The following is a 19322-nucleotide window of genomic DNA, read 5'->3' as shown; positions in this document are numbered from 1 at the left end:
ATTCCGAAATATTGATACTGTGTTGTTTGGTAGAAACTACAAGCTGTGGATCCTTCCAAGAGACAAACCAACCCAGGAAAGCCTTGTCAGGAAAACCTCAGGCCTGAATATCTGAGCTTCAGTGCTAGTTATGGAGCAGCGCAGTATGTAGTGAGGAAATTTAATGTATGAGTAGAAGAAACTTCTACAGAAAGGAGTATCAAGCATCAAAATCAGAGAAGCGTGAGACATTTCAGGAAAAGCAAACATCAAATTTCAAGTTTTACCCAACTATAACACACCAACCTTTGTCTAAGGCTTTTGTAACACGGGAATATAAACTCTAGGCTAAATATATTTGATTTCTATATAATTGATATTAAATAATTACACATTATTTACTACCCTAGAGAGATAGGACAGAAATATACTCACAGACACACACACACACACACACACACACACACACAAACACACACAGAGAACACACACAAACACAACAAACACAATGTAAGGAAGAATGAGACGCAGAAGCTTGAAGACTCTCCCTGTAAATCCCTGATCTCACTAATGAGAACGCTGGGGCCACAGAAGCAAGCACATCCTCATAGGCCACTGAACTGCCCATGTCTTGTGCTAGCTGTCTTGTGGACAGCAAGGCTTTAGATTTCTTCCTTGCTATTCAGCATTGAAATTCTTAAGTAACTCAGCTATAAACCAAGGTGGAAGAAAGACTCGTATTTTGAATGGTCTTCAAATCGACACATAAATTTTAACTTTCCATTCGCACAGTGAGGCTCTTTGCCAAAGTGGAAGACAGATTCACTGCCACTTCTCTATATTTGCTTCATGCATTCGAAGCACATCATAACTACAATGAATCTGCTTTCAGCTTCCTACTGCCAAAACATTCGGGGGGGGGGGAATCAAAGATGAGCTTCCACCTCTTTAAACGAGTGTGCCACTGCGCTGGGTTTTCCTTCTCCTTTATAGAAAGCATCTAAACAAAACCCAAAGGGCACCATTTAACAATTGTGACAAATTTATTGTGAAGGCATCAACAGTCTAGGTGTGTCAGACTGGTGTACAGCTTTAGTGGGTGTGAGCGGGAGGCCCAATCTTAAAAGTAGTTATCAAAGGCCTAATTGAAGGAGATACCTTTCTTCTAAAATCACCCATTTTGGGGAGACACTTTGTATTCTGATATTGAGAGCTGGCCTCCTAAAATTGCCCTTCTTGTGTATCTCTTTGGAAACAATGAACGAGTAAATTGAAGGAGGATATTAAAGCAGAAAGACACAACACAACACGGGAAGAGCAGAGAACGGGATGCTCTTAAGCTGCGTTTTCCCGGTTATTTGTTATTCTTGCAGTGTAATGGACCACGGGCAATTAAAATAATTAAAATGTTAAAACTCTGACATTATTATACCCGTGTTAATTTCACTGGAATTAACTGCATGTTTTTCCATTACGTAATTTTCACACTAAAGCATTCTATCACAAACGCATCCTATCACTGAAATACATGAATTAAGTCTTCATGTATTTCAGTGTACCTAGCCCAGTACAAATGCCAACAGTCAAATTCTTTGATTCCCTGAGATCTCAAACCGACCTACTATCCCTGACTTTATATAGCCTACAGTTCACTTCCCAAGAAGTAATTATCTCATTCCAGAAGAACAGAAAGGGTCAAAGGAACTGAGGAACGTGGGTGTTTTAAGAAACTAGCCACGGACCAGCAGAGCTTGCGAATGTGTTGTTATATGACGACAGGGTTGTTGGTGCCACAGCCTGCAAAGGGCAGCAGGCGCTATGCCAGATTCAGGGACCCGCTGCTCCTCCTGCTGCGGGCTGAGCTAGGGCTGGCTTCCCTTCCTCCTTGAGGGACCTCTGGTCCTGGCAGGCGTCGTCGGGAGGATTCTTTACCCTAATTATCCCGGGAGGAAGACGCGCCTTTCTCGGAGACCGCTAGGCAACACTCACCACGGCAGCCTGCAGATTTCCCTCCGTGGGTGTGCGACTTCTTTTAAGCGAGTCACACTTACAGTAGCTTGTCACTGGCGAGGCCCCGAGCAGCAGAGGGCGGGGGAGCGCAGGGCGGAGGGAGGAGGTGGGAGGCGCGGAGTCGGGAGGCTCGGGGAGACGCTGGAGCTCCAGACACAGCAGGAGCGAGCGTGCGAGCCGCGCGGGTGTGCAGTCGTCAGCTCACCCTGGCCGCGGCGCACTCCGCCTCCGCCTCCGCGCTGAGCATCGGCAACCGCAGCAGCTCCAGCCTCCGGCTCTGCTCCGCTCCCGGGCCCGCGCTCCTGCCGCTCCGCCCGCCGCACCGCCCCCCGGCAGCGCTCAGCCCGCAGCGATTTGAACTTCCCTCTGCCGGCCTCTCCAGTTCTCTAGATCGCTCGCTGCCTGGACTCCACTCTCCTCGGTGTTTGCAACACACCGTTTGCTCTACTCTTCTCCCCTTGATTCGTGTAGACACTCTGCTTCCTTTTTCCCGCTCCTCCTCTTTTTTTAAAGAAAAAAAAAAAAAAAACGGAAAACATCATCTTGATTTAAGATGACTGGTCTTCTTTAAGCTCGTCAATATCAGCACAGAAGACTGAAAGGGAACCTTCACCACCACTCCAACCCTGGTGGCATTAAAAAAAAAATTCTCAAAAAGAAAGGGGGGAAAACAGAAAAAGGAAAGTCCTTAAAAGGCAAAGGAGCAGGACTCGGGACCCTCTGCAGACCCTTGACTGAGCCCACCAGGACTGTACTAGCCATCGGAACTTCTAATTCATCTTATCCAACTGAAAGGGAGGGCGACACGAGCCAGAAGCAAACTTCAGCGGTCTCTGCGGATCTCTGATTCCCGCATTTAGAGGGGTCGAGAGCCAGAAGGCACAGGACCCCACCAGGAGGAGGAGTTCCGCATCTCTCTGCCCCTTCCTACAAGCCTGAACCTTAGACTGAGCCACGCGGGACAGAAGAGGCAGAAGAGGGTAGCAGAAAATGCGGGGCTCCGGGCCCCGCGGTGCGGGACGCCGACGGACCCAGGGCAGAGGTGGCGGCGACGACACCTCCGCGTCCCTGCCTCTCTGGCAGGCTGCTATTCCGCACCTCTAAAGGGTCCCCTCTGGACGTGCCTTCTCTTGTGTGCGGCGCTCCGGACCCTTTTGGCCAGCCCAGCAACGAAGGTAGGGTAATGGAGGTGGGGACCAATGCGCCCTGGGGTGAATGGGTGAGGTGGAGCTTGTGTCAGCCGGTCGCAGCGCTCCGAGCGCCCGCTGCCGAGACCAAACCCCACTCTTCATCTCAAATTAATGTTTGTCCGCTTTTGCTGGCGTTTCCGGATCTCTCTGGTATCTTTGGTTGCATTGTTTGACATAGCTGCAGAGTGCTCGCCAGGCAAAAAACCTGCCTGAGGACTGAGGCTGGTTGGGGGCTGGGAAGTTGGAAGGCTGACGGAAAGAGGTCTGAGACCTGAGCTGGGAGGTTGGGTGCGGTTGGGTCCTGAGAACCTGGAGAAGTGACACATCCGGCTTATAGAGAGAGATGACAACAAGGCTCTTAGAATATGTGCGCATCTTAGAAACCATTATTGGTTCTAATGTTGGAAGATGATTTCAGGGTGGCTGCTGATTTTATTTTGGAGAAAGTGCCTGCCCCTGCCCGGGAGCTGTTATTTAGGGCACCACTAGCAGCTTTACAAGCTGGGTAACCAGAGATTTAATTTTGAAAAAGAGGGTTGTGAAGAGCAGAAACAGACTGATGCCCTTCTAGCTGGGGGTGTGTGGGGGGGTGGGCTCACTAACACTCTAAAGCAAAGGTAGAGGAAGGCGGGAAGGTGGGATGGTGTTGAGGGAGGCAGGCAGTGAGGATACCAGGAAGTTGTTCATGGATCCCACCAAAAATTCTATGGTGAGAGAAGATCTGTCCTAGCCGGAGGCACCAGGTCTTGAAGTATGCAACCCTCCTATCCCCAATTCTTTGCTCCAGACTGTTTTGCGTTCCTCTGGAAGAGTAAATCTGGAGGCAGGAGCACCACCTGTGTTCTGCTTTCCTTTGAGCTGGTCTCAACCTCTGGTAAACCAGTCTTGCTTCATTCTATGGCCTCGCCCTGGGTCCTCTCAGACCCTGGAGGTCTGCTCTTCTTTCAATCATCATGGCTTGCTCTGGTCTCAGCTTAAGGGCTCAAGCTTTCGCACTGGGGAGGGTGGAGTATGTGGTAGGCGCTCAGCATCTCAGACCAGATTCTCCGGTTACCAGGAGTGATTGACTTCACTGTGGAATCATCAAAATCCTGTCCTCTTGTCTAGAAGCCTGGGGTTTTAGCTGTGGGCTGTGGATGAGGCTCCCGAGGTGTAAAATCTTAAATAAATCCTTGCACTTGAGGACAGGAGATGCTGGACCTGAAAGATGAAGTAGCAGCAGCAGAGTGGTATATGCCCTCGTGACTAGCATAGATTCAGTCTGTTGTAGAAGACGCTGAGCTGGTAACCCCTAGTGCTGCCAGTTCCCAAGGAACCCTGCGAAAGCAGGGCAGATGGAGACTCACACCCCACCCCACTGACTTGCTCACTATGTTTATTATTAAACATCTGTTCAGAGGAATATGCATATCTGTCGATATCTGTTGGTAATAAGCCATGCTTCTTGCTTAAGCCAAACAAGTTGTATTTTTCCCCTATGTAAAGTTGTTTTTAAGTGGTGATTTTATTTTGTTATTTGTTTGTTTGTTTTAGACTTGGACCTTTATTAAGGTCCTACGTTAAGACCATTAGATTAGAAGTCCAAAAGCTCTAAGAGGGTTAATGCAGGGGAGTGGGTTTTGGGGAAAGGAGGATATAGGAAGAGGGAGGAGGAGGGAGGAAAAGAGAGGAGGAAGGAGAGGCTTTTATCCATTTTATTCCAACCAAAGGGCCATCCTGATTGAACTGCAAAACGATTTAAGGGGAATAGCAGCCATCCTTCTCTCTCCCTAGTCATTTCAAGCAGCTTTCTATAACCCCCTTACAATGTATACAATGGGGAAGGGAAATGGACTCAAGGAAGTCTCTATAAAAGAACTGAAGAAATAAATTATCAGGGAGTGTGACACCCAATGTGAATGAGGGCCAAGACTAAGGAGATCAAGAACAAGCAGAAGGAACAGGAAGGAAGTAGGGAAATAGCACAAGTCTCCAATGGTGTGGTGCCCTAAGCAAAACTTGAATCTTGGGGAATAGGGCCATGCAAGGTTTAGTTTTAACACCCACATGTTGGGCAGTCCTCCCCAGCTAGTAAACCACACAGCTGACTTTGGTTACATGCAGATGAGGGTTGGAGGATGTAACAAAAGCAAGCTTGTGCTCTGAAGACATCCAGAATCAAGTGTGTCCTCTGTTTGGGGAACGTTTGGTGATGTGTAATTAAAGATGTAATATTGGTGGTACTGATGTTGTCTGTCCAACTCAGTCCTTCAGGACCCAACAGGGCATCATCTATAATCCTGGCCCCAATCCTTCTGTTTTTCAAAATGCGGATTCTTTTCTGCTTTACATTTTTTGTACCACAGCTTTTAAAGATGGAGCAGTGGCATACATTGAGAGATTCATAGCATTACTCTTTATTATTTATTTGATAAATAAGATGAAACGCATCATCCTCTTGTTTCTTGTTTTTAATGAAAGAACTTTGGAAGGTCATATACTGAAACATTTTATTTGCATGCTAAACTTATTAATGAATTGATTCATGAAATTTATAACATTCATAAAAGTTTCTGTCTGCAACTTACATAAATGCATATCGATTCTTCAGTTATCTCTGTTTGTATATGTTAAATACATACACATTGTATATGATATGATTATATGATCAAGTATCAGACAAGAAGAAACACATGTGAATTGTGGTTTACACTGGTTAATTCAATTATTTCTGAAATCCATCTTTCCTGTATAACTGCATTCTAAACAAATTATACAATCAATATGTGTTCATTTCTAATGTATAGGTATAAACCACACTTGGAAGAAACACTTAGTCTGCATTAAGGCGTGCGAACATCTACTTAAAAATAAAATTACAAGCAGTTTAGCAGGAGACCTTAATTTCAGATTGATCCAGGAGGACAGCACTCATAAGTGCATCAACAAGTGAACAGTTTTAAGAAATGTAATAAGTAAAGTGGCTGGGCCAACAATTCTGAATTTTTGGAGGTGGCCCTGAACTTATTCAGTAACTGCCACTTTTTGCTGTCTGGAGATATATTTGTAAACAAGCATTATTTGACAAGTGCTTTTCTCAGCAGGGATTCTTGGCCAATTACTGCTGAACAGCTCTGCATTGAAAATGATTCACCCGCAGTGAATCAAGCTTAATTCATTGAAGCTACAGTCAGTAATGCCCCAGTAAAGTGCTGACAGTTGTCAGCAGTTTGAATTTGAAAAGTCCAGTTTCTTGTCTCTGAATGTTTTTTTTACGTTTGAACAAGTGGGATAGAAGGTTCTTGGAAAAAGAAGCATAGAAGGGGGAAGTTGGCCAAAATGACTTGAAAGACAATCATAAAATTGTAAATATTTTCACTGGAAAGGGAGTGAAAGTAAAGTTTGTTTAAGGATTTTTCCCCCCTTGGCTTATAATAGAACCAGGCCCATAAAACATATCTAAGGACACAATAGACTTGTAAAACTAAATGGCTTCATTTTGTAGCCCTGTCTTCCTGCTGTAATTCATTTCCTTGTAGATTAACCGGCAGGACCCCACAGAAAAGGACAGTAAAACCGTTCCCTCACCAGGATACAACCCAACAAGAAAAGAGAGCCATTACATCCTTTTGAATCATAGATTGTTGGAACCAGAAGGGACCATGTAGAGTTTTGGCTTTTTTCTTAATAAACCATGAAGGTTGGGGGAGGGAATCTTGACATTTTAAGCTCTTTCTTGGTATCAGGTTGACAGGTAAGATGATTTCATTTCCTTATGTAAAACAGGAATAAAAAAAATTAACAATTCCACAGCTTGCAATATAGTGCTTCTTCTTCTTCTTTTTTTTTTTTTAAAGTTTCAAACTCAATACCTTTTCTTTAACATTGACTTTTTAAATGTTTATGTTTCTCTTTATTTGTTTGTCTGGTAGGTTGGTTGTTTTTTTCTAATTGGGTATAAACAAGATCATTGCAAATGCTATACATGAACTCTTATCACTGAGACCAAGTGGTCACATTTTGATACATAGAAATGTACCATTTGGTGTATTTATATGCTCACAATACTTCATAAATTGTGAACACTCAGAGTATATAGCAAGCATATAGAAAATATCAACTGCAAGTGGCTTAGCTATTTGTAGACACACATTCCCAAAGCACTTGATGCATTATTGTCACTGATGCAAAAATGACAGGGTTTTGTTATTTGCAGCTATTATGTTGGTTCTTTGGCTTTATCATTTGATTATCTTTTGTTTGGTGTACTCCTTAAGATATTTGCTGAAATGGCTAATTAATTTCTCTTGCATTTGAGAAAACTATTCCACATTTGCCTGTAAATATAGAGTATAAAGGTATATCATTGTATTAACTGACTGTGGCTATTTTTGAGGGGGTGGTGAAAATTAACTCTTAAAAAGTGATTCTTAAAAAAAACCATTCTTTTCATTTAAATTAGCGAGTTTACTTTATTAGTGGGTAGGATGGACTTTAGTTAACCGAGGTATTTAGTTATCTGGATATTACTTTGATAGTTTGGAATCTTGTACTACTTTTACGAGAATCTTCATAAAGTAACAGAATTAATTGAAGGATGAGTATCAAAATTTACTTATTAATCACTAAAACCCCATTATTTCTACATGTACCATAAAGAGTAACTATGAATGTAAATAAGCCTGAGAACTAAACATAAACATTGAGACCTTAGGAACTCAGTGTGCTTATGTTGTTATATACGTAATGGTTACACTTAAATAAGGATAGAAGGGTTTATACTGATATGCTTACCTAGGTAAATACATACTCGGTTGTTTAAGAAAATTAATATAATTAATAATACAGTTACTACAGTTTTTTATATCATTGCACATTTTTGTCATTAATATAAAACATAATATTCTATTTGTCTTAAAATTAAGTGTAGCACACTCATGTATCTATAGTCTACATAAAGTTAGATTTCAAAAGAGTTCTAAAGATTGAAATGATTTATATTTTTTTAATACAGTTTAATAATGTTTACACTTAAAGTAACCAAGTAAATGTCGTTATTCAATGAGAATCATTACCCATATAAAAAGTAAGTAAACGATCTCTTGATGCCGTTGATAACAAGTTTTAAAGCATCCTATAGCTTTACCACTGGAGGAAACTATTTTAAGCTTCCTACTGTTTTAGTGCCTTTACAAATCAGAAAATCACCAGGACAGTCTGTCTCAAACCATTAGTCTCATTGAAAAATTGTAATATAGAATATAAACCATTTTTTAAAAAAAAATTGTTTTAAACTTCCAAAGACTTTAAATCATAAGCATATATGAACGTATCCCTTTGTTTTTTATGTTTATGTTTTCAATATTTACTTTATAAGAGTATTAAAAGAAGAAAATTAGTTTCTTGTTTTCAGACGCTTGGGCATTCAGAGTCAACAAAGTAGATTTAACCTTTGGGACAGGACAAAAGAGATGACAGTGTAAGACTTCTAGGTGTATGTTTGGTTACCTTACATTTAATAATCATCTATTTATTTATAGAGTGAATATTTTAGATGATTTTAGTAAGATCATTGATGCTCTAAATGGTGCTGAGACATAGATGGACTAAATCAGGTTATAAATGCTATAGGCATTCTTATAATTGAAAACAAAAGTACTCTTTTTATTCCTCTCAAGTTTTAAGCTTCAGGCACGAGTATTTATGAGGGTATTTTTTTTAATGGCAGAAGTTTTATATATATAAGACATTTATTCAACCCCGTCATTTTTACCACATCAGATAAATATGTGGGTATAATTAAAGTTAATATTAAATGAAAATATAAAATTGAATGTTTTAAATATAATTATTTTTATTGAATTCATGGCAAATAGTTTTAAAATATGTATTTAATTTACTTCTCTGTCATCCAGGATACTACTGCCTGATATTAAGTGATCCTGTTAGTGCAAAGGGAAATAAATTTTAAAAAAAGTAGTTTTAATATATGTAACAAGTTGAATTGGACCTAGTTGAATGTCTAGTAATTGATGTAGTATGGTTTTTATTTTTCTCAGAGCTCAGTTTTTTTTTCATCTGGCACTCCTAATAAGAATCACAGATTTCACACTCATAAAAATTTATTGTAGTAAGAACCATACTTTAAGTTTATAAAAGTTTTTTTTATATAATTTTAGATGGTTACATTTATTAACTGATATTAAATTAGTTTGCACTTTTCAAATGTTTTTATCTTTAGTGATTTTTCCAGAAACCATAAAGAATTGTGTCTGACACGCTGACTGAAAACCTTCTAAAAACCTGTGTTCGTGTGCATTTTGCCTTTAGAGTACCAATTAGTTGTGTTCCATTTAACTAAAACCTAGCAAGCTCTGAGTATAATTAAACTTCACTGTAGCTCTGCTTTTCCTATAGGGGGCATAGCCTTTAGTCTCTTATCACCTTATGAGCTACTTTATTAATATCATTTGAATTATTTCTTATACAATGGGGGAACATACAATCCTTTGTTGAATGGGGTCGTATCTAGGTCATGCCTTCTTCCTTCTGTAGCTCTCAGTGACTATTCGTGGTGTTAATCTTTATGCATTCATTTAAGACTGAATAATAACTTTGCTAGGATGTGCTTGAAAGTGCCATGAATTCATGGGAAGGTTGGAGCAAGGCTGAAAGAATGGGGAACAATTTAAATACGGTATAATAAAAACTCAATAATAAAAGCATTGCACTCTTTTGAAATCTTCTTTAAAAAGAATATGCCATTCATACTTAGAAAGATATTTTAATTTTTATGTTTGATTCTTCGTTGCTCTGAAGATACAACAGTGTGGTGAAAAAACAGAATTTTTTGGTTTCTATTATTTTATGTATTTAGAACTCATAGTTCCTATATATTTTTGTGAGATCAATTGTTTTGTTGGGTCCTGCCAAACACTTGTAAGCATTAGATACATTACAGATCAAGTAAATGGGATTTAAGTGTTTGTGATCCTTCTAAGTCTATCTTACTGGCTGGATTATTGCCCAAGCCATCTTCTCCATCAGTTAAGTTTGTCTTCAATTCTAAACAATCGTGATCATAGCTCTCAGCAAATGATTCTGAAAAACCATAAAATCCTCAAAGAGCTAAAACCTGAAGGTTGAAATATTTTGCATATGCGTTGGGAGAAATGTTCCTACTTGGACACATGTTTCAGGCTAAGTATTGCATGATTCGAAGAAAATACAGTCTCTTTTACTCAAAGATGGGCCTGTCTTTTTTTTCTGCATAATAATTACATACTCTTATTTTTATCTGTTAAACCTCTTTGCTTCATCCCTTTCCTCTCTTAGGAAAGCAGCACAAGGGGGTTAAAATACAGGCCTGCTGTGCTCAGCTACCAACCCCCCCCCAAATATGTCACAATTTCAAAAAGGATATTAAGATGAGACCCTCTTCTTAATTAAAAGGAAGACTATTTTACCTAAATAATAGATTGTACCAAACTCCATTGTCGGCTGTTTACTTAATTCATGAACCATAAGTAGAAGAGTTTAAGAGATCTCTGTCAGCTTTGGCTGTCTTCAAAGCTAACTCACTTACTTTGCTTTGGCAGGACAGTCTCAGGATGTGCTAATGTCTTCTCTGTGGAAAGACTAACTCAGCAGGTAAATCCAGCTGGCACTAGTTCAACCCCTGCAGTTCCCAGCAGGAGCTTGCCATATGAGCCAAGTTTAGCTTTCATCCAGTGCCCTTCCCTTCTGTAATGGCTACAGAGGTGGGAAAGACTTCACAGTGGACTCTATTTTATAGAAAGGCTTGAGTGAAGAAAGCATAGAAATCCTTCTGCAGTAGGGAAAGACTGAAGACCAACTGCTTGGTGGACTTTAATGATCTCTAGTTTCAAGCCATCATATCTTTGGTTTTCCTTGAGAAGTGATGGGGAGAATGTATCAGAAACAAAAGTAAATAACTTCAAATAACTTCTCTAAGATATTGGATGTGGTTCATTGATACTGATTGAAGCCTGGGAAACCAAGTATGCAGAGACAAAGGTGTTATGAAATGACGAGATCAGAAACAAAAGATCTAGCTCTGTATTTTGAAACCGGTTAGTTTTATTGATGATAATCTCCATAAAGTACTACTTTTTTTTTTTTTTTTTTTTTTGTAATTCATCGTAGTTTGTTGTAGTTCAGTTTACTTGTCTACAGTAGGGTTGCTATAATGAAGTTTACATATTTTTCATAACTGTAGCAGGGAAAAATTGAACAAAGCAAGTTTTTAATTGATAGAATTCTATGCAAAAGAAGATCACAAAAGGGAGCATGAAGTCCAGGAGTAGAGCTGAGTAAATGTTCTCAGTTGGCCATGTATGTGTGTGCTAGATTGAGTCGAGATAAAAGTTAAGAGTGGCTGGGAGAACTTCCACAAAAAATAAATAACACAAAAACTTTCTTCTTCCTCCCCTTCCCCTCCATCCTCCTCTCCCTGTTCCACTTCTTTCCCCTCATCCTCTTTTTTTTTCTTTATCTTCTTCTTCTAAGATTTAGCAGAAATGTTGATCTTGGCAACTTTTTGATGATGCATCATTTGCATAGATGTAGTCATTGTCACTGAGTCCTGGGCTTTAAATTTTCATCAGTACCCTAACTATGGTACATCTTGCATGATAGATAAGAATGAGGAGCCTTAGAGACCATGACACTGCAGCTCTGCTATGTGCTTTGAGATATCACAGAATCAGTCCCTCCTGGATCTACTCAATAAACGTGAATATGTTAGGAATTATTCATAGAGTTGCTGTGAAGTAAGAATGTACATATACTGCTGCATAGAATTGCTACAGTCCTATGGCTAAATAACAAACATCACTTATTCTTTTCACATGACATGGTATTTAGGGTATTTGAGACATTATTTCTCAGTTACAGGTCATCGTCTTCCTTGAGTTGGAAGATGAAAAAGATCTTGTGATGGAAAGGCAATTTAACAAAAGGAATTGACAAAATGTCCCATGCAGTTGTAGAAACTAAAAATGAACATGTGTCCCAATTCTCTTCTGGGTTTTGTTATCTAATGACAAATTTGACTAGGACATAAAGGAAAAGATAAGTACAAGTATCAGGGATACAGGTGTTGTGTCTTACATCGACTTTCCACAGAGAACTGATGCTTCTCATCAGCTACATGAAACAACAAGGGATATTTGCAAGTTTTTGTTTTGTTTCATTTTGTTTTTTTGAGACAGGGTTTCTCTGTATAGCCCTGGCTGTCCTGGAACTCACTCTGTAGACCAGGCTGGCCTCGAACTCTACCTGCCTTTGAACATTTGCCATCAAGTTATAGTTTTAGAATAATTCTTGTATATGCCCGATATGTTACAGATTTTACATTAAAGTATACAGGTGTAAAACTTTAAAATTTGTGTAGTAGCTTTGAAATACAGTGAGAGGGTCATTAAATTAACTGGCTCTCAATTTTGAAAATCCATAGCAGGGAAAATGCTTAAAGTTTCTGGATACAGATATCTGACACTCCTGATTCCAGTATTAAATGCAGTTTTCCATTTTCATTTCCCAGAACACTTATCTCTTTAGTCACGTGCATATTAAATATATTTCTTGGAAATATGAGTAGATTTATATATTTCCAGAAAGGTTTTAATATAATTACCAGAAGGCTGTTCTTTAGCACATAGGAGACAATAACAAAACCCAAGAAAGTTTAGAACATATTATTTAGTTGTAACATTACATTACTTGTAAATCTAAAAGTGAATACTCATGGATGCCTCAGTCACAAATTACATCTGTCATTCACTTTTGATTTATTATATGTCTTGCTGTGATTTACATATGTGTTTGTTTTTATAGAAATGAGCCAACAGTATCCTCATTATTGCCATTTTATTTGTAAGAAACATGAGTCAGTGTATAGTTAAATAACTTATCTCAATATATTTGTGTCAAAGTGACACATATGCCTTCACTAAAACTCAGGCACCCTGACTTAAACACTAGTCTTATCAAGTCTTTGTGCAAGGGGAATTTTGGCATCAAGTATCCATAGCCATTTCTACTTTTGTCACCTGAGTAGAGCACTTTTTTACAGACAAGGATACATGCAGGCAAAGTGTCTAGGATGAAAATATATGGAATTCTGGAGGCTTTCCTTCCCGCATTCACTAATTACTGGTAAGCACGTTATCAGTAATGTACTTAATCAATGCTTGCACATTTTAGACTTGCTCACTGTTTTCTCCATGGTCCAGTTTCCACTATCATGCACTGAGCTCTCTTTTTATATCTTATTTTCAAGCTGAACCCATTTGTTCTTTCTCTTATTATCTTTCTCTTGTATTTTAGAATATAAAAAAATTCAACTGCAATCCCAGGTCAATAGTGTATTTTAAATTTATATATTAATGTCAATATTCTCATTAGGAATCCCTTCTACAAACAGTGATGCCTATTATAGAACACCTCTCTTGTTCTATTAAGAAAACAAAGGACCTTCCAAAGTTTTAGTCAGCTTATCACACATTTCTGTTTTCAGGAGGCGTGCCTCATGGTAAGAAATGTCCCCTGATCATTCAGTGGAAAAATGTAGGCAATTTTTGTCTTTACTACAAGTCAACTATGATGGTTTTTCCTCCCCTTTTATGTGTAGATTTAGACGTAATAGTTTATAATAATTTTGAAAGTTGTTTCTATTAGGAAAGTATATCTTTGTCTATGAATCTCACTAAAATACCTTTATGAAAGTAGATTTTGCCTACATATTTCACTTAAATACTCTTATTGATAGGCTACATTAAAGGAGTTCATGATTGTTATATAGAAGGATCTGAATTAAGAAATTATTATTTAATTTAAAGCAGTAGATAATGTCAAAAGCTAACATTTTTTGCTCAAAATGAGTTACAAATTTATAGATGTGCCATGAAGCAGTAAGGGCACAGACTTGAGACTTTGGCTTCAACTATTAAAGCTGTGAACCTTCAGCAAACCAGACAGCTCCTCTGCACCTGCGTTTTTGTCTGTAGATTGGAATGTTATTATAATGCAGTTTAGGATTGCACAGATTGAGTTGATATCTTTAAAGTGCTTTGTAAAATTGCATGGCTTACAATATGACAGTGTTAAATATTGCATGTTCAAAAACTTTGGGTTGGCATTCTGACATTTAGCAGGGCATTAGTGAGTAGTGTCTTATTTGTTGAAAATGAAGATGCCAGAAGCAAGGTAAATGACTGCAGTTCAATAGCTCAAAGAGTCCTTATTTACTCCCTTGGTAAAACTTTTCAGTGGACCTCCAGCAGCCTTAGGTTACAAATCAAACCTTAATTATGAGTACACAGTAGTCATTGGTTTGCTTCAGGACCATACCTCCTGTCAGTTTCCCATCACTAACATATAAGTGGTTTTCTTGTCCTCAGTGACCTGAATTCTTCAGCTACAATCAGTCACACCCATACTACTGCTAGATTTCTATTCTAGTTCTCTATAGATAGATTTTACCAAGCCTTAGTTTCCCTTTCTATTCCTGATGTGAACTGTCACCTGAAATTATATTTTTACTTGTTTATGCCTTTCTGATCTTTGAGAATAAAAGCTAATCAGGGAAGCATTTCTCTGAAGTTGGATTTCAGTACAAACAGAGACCTTATGATTTTCCAACCAAAACATTTTAATTCCAACAAACTGACAGTAGAATGTCTTGTATTTTGCATTTCTTTGATGCATTGCTGTGGAGAAAGCATTATCTGTCTGGAAGCACATTGAAAGCCAGATCCAAAGCGTAATTCTCCATCTGGAACATCAGGGAAATACAATGCACTCTATCAATCCATGTTTGATGAATACGTACTATGAAGTAAATTCTTTAAGTGACTTGAAGCTACTATTTTTAACAGCAATTTCTTTCACCATCCTATTCTATCCTTGAGGAATCCAATATGACTTTTGTCTTAAAGCCGTAATTAAGAAAACTTAAAATTGGTTTTATAAAACCTCTAGTAAATTGAAAAGTTACTAGCTGAAATAGTGTATGATTCGCCAAGCAAAGTAAGCTGATATCTGTCATGCCAACAGGGCATTAAACAGGGGTCCAGAAGATCACCTGAAAGAGAAAGTGGGTGAAACAGGCCGACGCAAAGAATGGCGATCTGTCTATAGTCTGATCAAATCGAAATTTTTAATTTTTCACACAGGGGTTATATACACAAAAAGGCAGGATGTGGGGGAAGGGGATGACACAGGAGCATAAGGGTTCAGGGGGAGTACAGACATCTTTCAGAACAGAATATCAGCTGGGTGAAGCTTCAGGGGACAGGTCACTCTGGCTCCACTTATGATTCATTTGTCCTTATCTAAGTTGGTACTATCCAGCAAGGCTACCTACCTATCTACAAGGTATATGACGACTTAGGCTTGGCAACTTTTCACCAAACCTGCTTGCTTACAATATCTTATAGCTATCTGTTTCAGTGTTTTTCCACAGAGACCTGAGACTTTGTGTTAGCAGGCTGACTTAGGTCTATGGCTGATTTTAGGCCTTTAGTGTATAAGCAAAGCTGCCCCTGACAGATACCAACATATGTTCTGTCAGAATCATTTGGTTTATATTTATAAATTGTATAACAAAGAAAAATGCTTTTATGCATATTGTGATTAATACTTTGTGGTTGAATCAAGTACTGTTTTATTTTTGTCACTTCCCTATGGCAACCTTTTTTAGCATTCATACCATTTGACCCACTTTATAGACATTTTTACTCAAAGTATGACTTAATCTTTCATACATAAAAATAATTAATACAAACCATCTGTTTGTAAGTGCAGGAAATGGAAGAACTACCTTTTTCTTTATTCAGTTTCCCGAGTATATTCATGCTTACATACTTCACGAAGCACTTCAGATTTACAGCATCATGGGAATTCTTAAGATTAAGTGGAAAACATTAGGAAAATGTGTGTCAACCATCATGTGTATACAGTTGCACTGAAGCAGTAGCATACGCGTGAAATGGTTTTGGTAGCTTACGAGTAGTTTGATTAATTAACAATCCTTTCAGAGAAAGCAGCATTTTTATTTTCTGTAAAATAATAACTGTATAAACTATCAGATAATTTTTATTTTTACTAACATGCAATTATTTGGATTGAATCACTTTATAGGTAGGACGGGTGAAAGCACTGCCCAAAAGACTTCTTGCATTATCTCCTTTACCTCTTGAGCTATCCCAAGTAAACTGATGTTTTCAATATAGACAAAAGTTGATTTGGGCATAGTTCCATAATTTGTAGTAGGTCAGAGAGCACTTAATTTGACAAAGCATCAGTGTCCAAGTTCTGAAGCTAGTGAGTCTATCAATTTAGCCACCTACTGCATTCCTCGACCTGTTACCATTATTATGATTTTTAATTTATTTATGCTAATAAATTCACTGCTTAGAAAAAGCATGTGCCTCAGAAAACACCAATACCCACGAGACTAAATACTCATATATTTATGCAAAGGAGCATGGGAAATTTAAAGTGAGAAAGTATTACAATTGAGGCACTTACACAGAAATTTTAAGTTTACATCTTCACTTACACTGCTTTCTTTTCCTCGTAGAATATCTGTCAGTTCATCAGGAAGCTAACTTATTTCTGATCCTGAGATTCAAAAGATGATTATTGCAATGGTAGTTTTGTTGGGAATGGTGTAGGACAGCACACATAGTTATCTTTAGTATCAAAGCACATGAGACATTTTTCAAGGATATAGCTCTTTCTCCTTTGCACCTTAAGTTTCTTCCTCTTCTTCTTCCTCATATTTTTCCCCTTTACCTTTTTCTCTCTCTTTTTCATCTTCCTCTTCCTGAATATTATCCTCTTACTACTCTTCCCCTTCTTTTTATTCTATTTTTGTAGAAACGTTCATTGAAAATAGTTCACTGTAAAACTTAGGCATCTAGTTACTTGTTGAATGTACATTCAGTGTGTGTGTGTGTGCGCGCGCGTTTTCATTTTCCTTCTCTTTGCCTGAATAAGCATCTAAGATTTCTTCTTGAAGTTCATGGTTTTGTTTGCAGGCTAGGAAAAGGACTCTTGTATAAAAAAAAAAGGGTGATAGAATATTGATTTATACATTTCTAAATATGCAAATAAATTAAACTGCAATGTATGGTATAGACTACTTTGGACCAGTTTTTTTTTTCACCCAGGGGTGCTTATCAGAGCCAAACTAAGAACACTGTTAAATGTATTATGTTTAAATGCCAAAATTAACCAGGTCAAATTCATTAAAGCATTTATACTGGAAAAACATTGCATAACCCAATAATTGATAATGTCAGAATATGTGTACCAATTATTTTATATTTTAGAAGAACTTTGCTTTAAAAAGATGTTTACAAAATAAGATATGTGGATTAGAATTTTGCCAATCAGTAATGATAGGCATAGGAACATCAATTGTTGTTTTAGAGACCCCCTGCAGTTTGATACCACCATCCCAATTCAATTGTAGAACAGGAAGGTTCATCTTGTTGAACTAAGTGATAACACACTTCTCATGCTGTCTACTGTTAGTTTAGCATAGACATCTCATAATAGATGTGTAAAGATGTACTTTCTAGAATAGTCTTCACTGCTCTAGGTCTTGTCTTCATACTAGTGTTTTTAGAAAGACCCAAGGTATTTGCATTTTAAAAATCTTACTATGAATTCCAATGTGAAAAATCTATATTAATTTTGGTTCACTAGAATAATCCCTAGGGATGAACTACTTTTAAGGAAAAGGTTTTGTTTTAACTAATCAGTTCAGAGGTACTGGTCATGATTGTTTGCCTCTGTAATTTTTATGCCATGCTCACGTGACACATCATGATGAATGAAGAACAGAAAAACAGGCCATCCATCTCACAGCAGTGACTGGAATCCTACAGTATTAGTTATGCTTTTTGTTGTTAGAACCTAAAGCCTGAGATTATCTATATGAGCAAGGAAATAGTTATTTTGAATCACACTTTGTCACAGAAGATTCCATAGCCAAAAATAAAAGAAAACTGAATGTTGATACTCGGTTCATTTTCTCTTTTATATGCAGTCTAGGACCCCAGCTCATGGGATGATGTCACTGACATTCAAGGTGGGTCCATCCACCCTCAGTTATACCTTTCCTGAAACACAGTCCTGGAAATAATGGTAATGATTTTCCATGGTAATTCTAAATCCAGTTAAGTTCACAGTGAGGTTCCATTACAACTGTCTTAGTTAGGGTCTTAAAGCCTTGAAGAGACACTATAATCATGGCAAGGCTTATAAAGGAAAACACACTGGGTATGGTTTGAACATCCGAGACTTCAAAGACAATGATGCTCATGTACTATAGCAAGGCCACACCTCTTAATAATAACACCTTCTCTGAGCGTATGGAGGCCAATGCTTTTCAAACCACCACACTTCACTCCATGGCGCCCATACACTTGTACTCATACTATAATGCAAAGTGTATTTAGTCCAACTTCAAAATTCCCCATATTCTCTTAACAGTCCAAATTCATTTAAAAGTTCAAAGTTCAAAGACTCTTCTGAAATTCATGTAATCACTTGACTGTAATTCCCTGTAAAATCAAACTGAAAAAGCAGATCACATACTTCCAGCATACAATGGCAGAGGTCATATACAATTCCAAAGGAGAGCATAGTGAGGAAAGATCGGACAAAAACAAGGCCACATCCATGGGCCAAACTCCAAACTCTGCATTTCTATGTGTAATGTCAAAACAATCTTCAAATTCCCAACTCCTTTCTTCTTTGTTTACTGCAATGCACTTCTTTCTCTTGAGCTGTTTCTAGTCCCTGTAAGCAGCTTCTCTTTGCAGGTGTCACATGGCACTGGCATCTCCAACATCTTGAGATCTCTAAGGCAAATCAAACTTCCTCTTCACAGCATCACACAATGGCCTGTCTAGGCCTCCATATGCCTGCCCTCAGGAGTTTCCTTTGCTCTGGGGAGAGATTCCATAACTGATTTCTTGTATTCTTAACTCTAAACTACATGGCTGAAGCTACCAAGTTTTGCTGTTTGATATAGCTGCAACTTGACCCCATATTCAATTACATCATCAATTTCTGTTTTCAGTGGTTTCCTTCATTGCTTAAAAATTGGCACTATTTTCAGCACAA

At 38.2% G+C, this 19322-nt stretch overlaps 1 protein-coding gene across 5 annotated transcripts in view; it reads left to right on the top strand.

Moving 5' to 3' along the window:
* The first annotated feature begins 2144 nt into the window (after positions 1–2144).
* Positions 2145–19322, top strand: part of Epha5 (EPH receptor A5) — a 308023-nt gene continuing 290845 nt past the window's right edge. For 4 of the 5 annotated variants that reach the window (XM_034508731.2, XM_076938719.1, XM_034508730.2 and 1 more), the window contains exon 1: positions 2937–3164. The gene's annotated coding sequence lies outside the window, so the exon portion shown is untranslated. Of the gene's footprint in view, positions 3165–19322 lie in introns of all 5 variants that reach the window. The other variant, XM_076938720.1, reaches the window with a different exon arrangement.

The sequence above is a fragment of the Arvicanthis niloticus genome, chromosome 7 (assembly GCF_011762505.2).
Source record: "Arvicanthis niloticus isolate mArvNil1 chromosome 7, mArvNil1.pat.X, whole genome shotgun sequence".
NCBI classification, from domain to species: Eukaryota; Metazoa; Chordata; class Mammalia; order Rodentia; family Muridae; genus Arvicanthis; species Arvicanthis niloticus.
The sequence above is the reverse complement of the archived record's forward strand: the minus strand, read 5'-3'. Positions and strand labels throughout refer to the sequence as shown.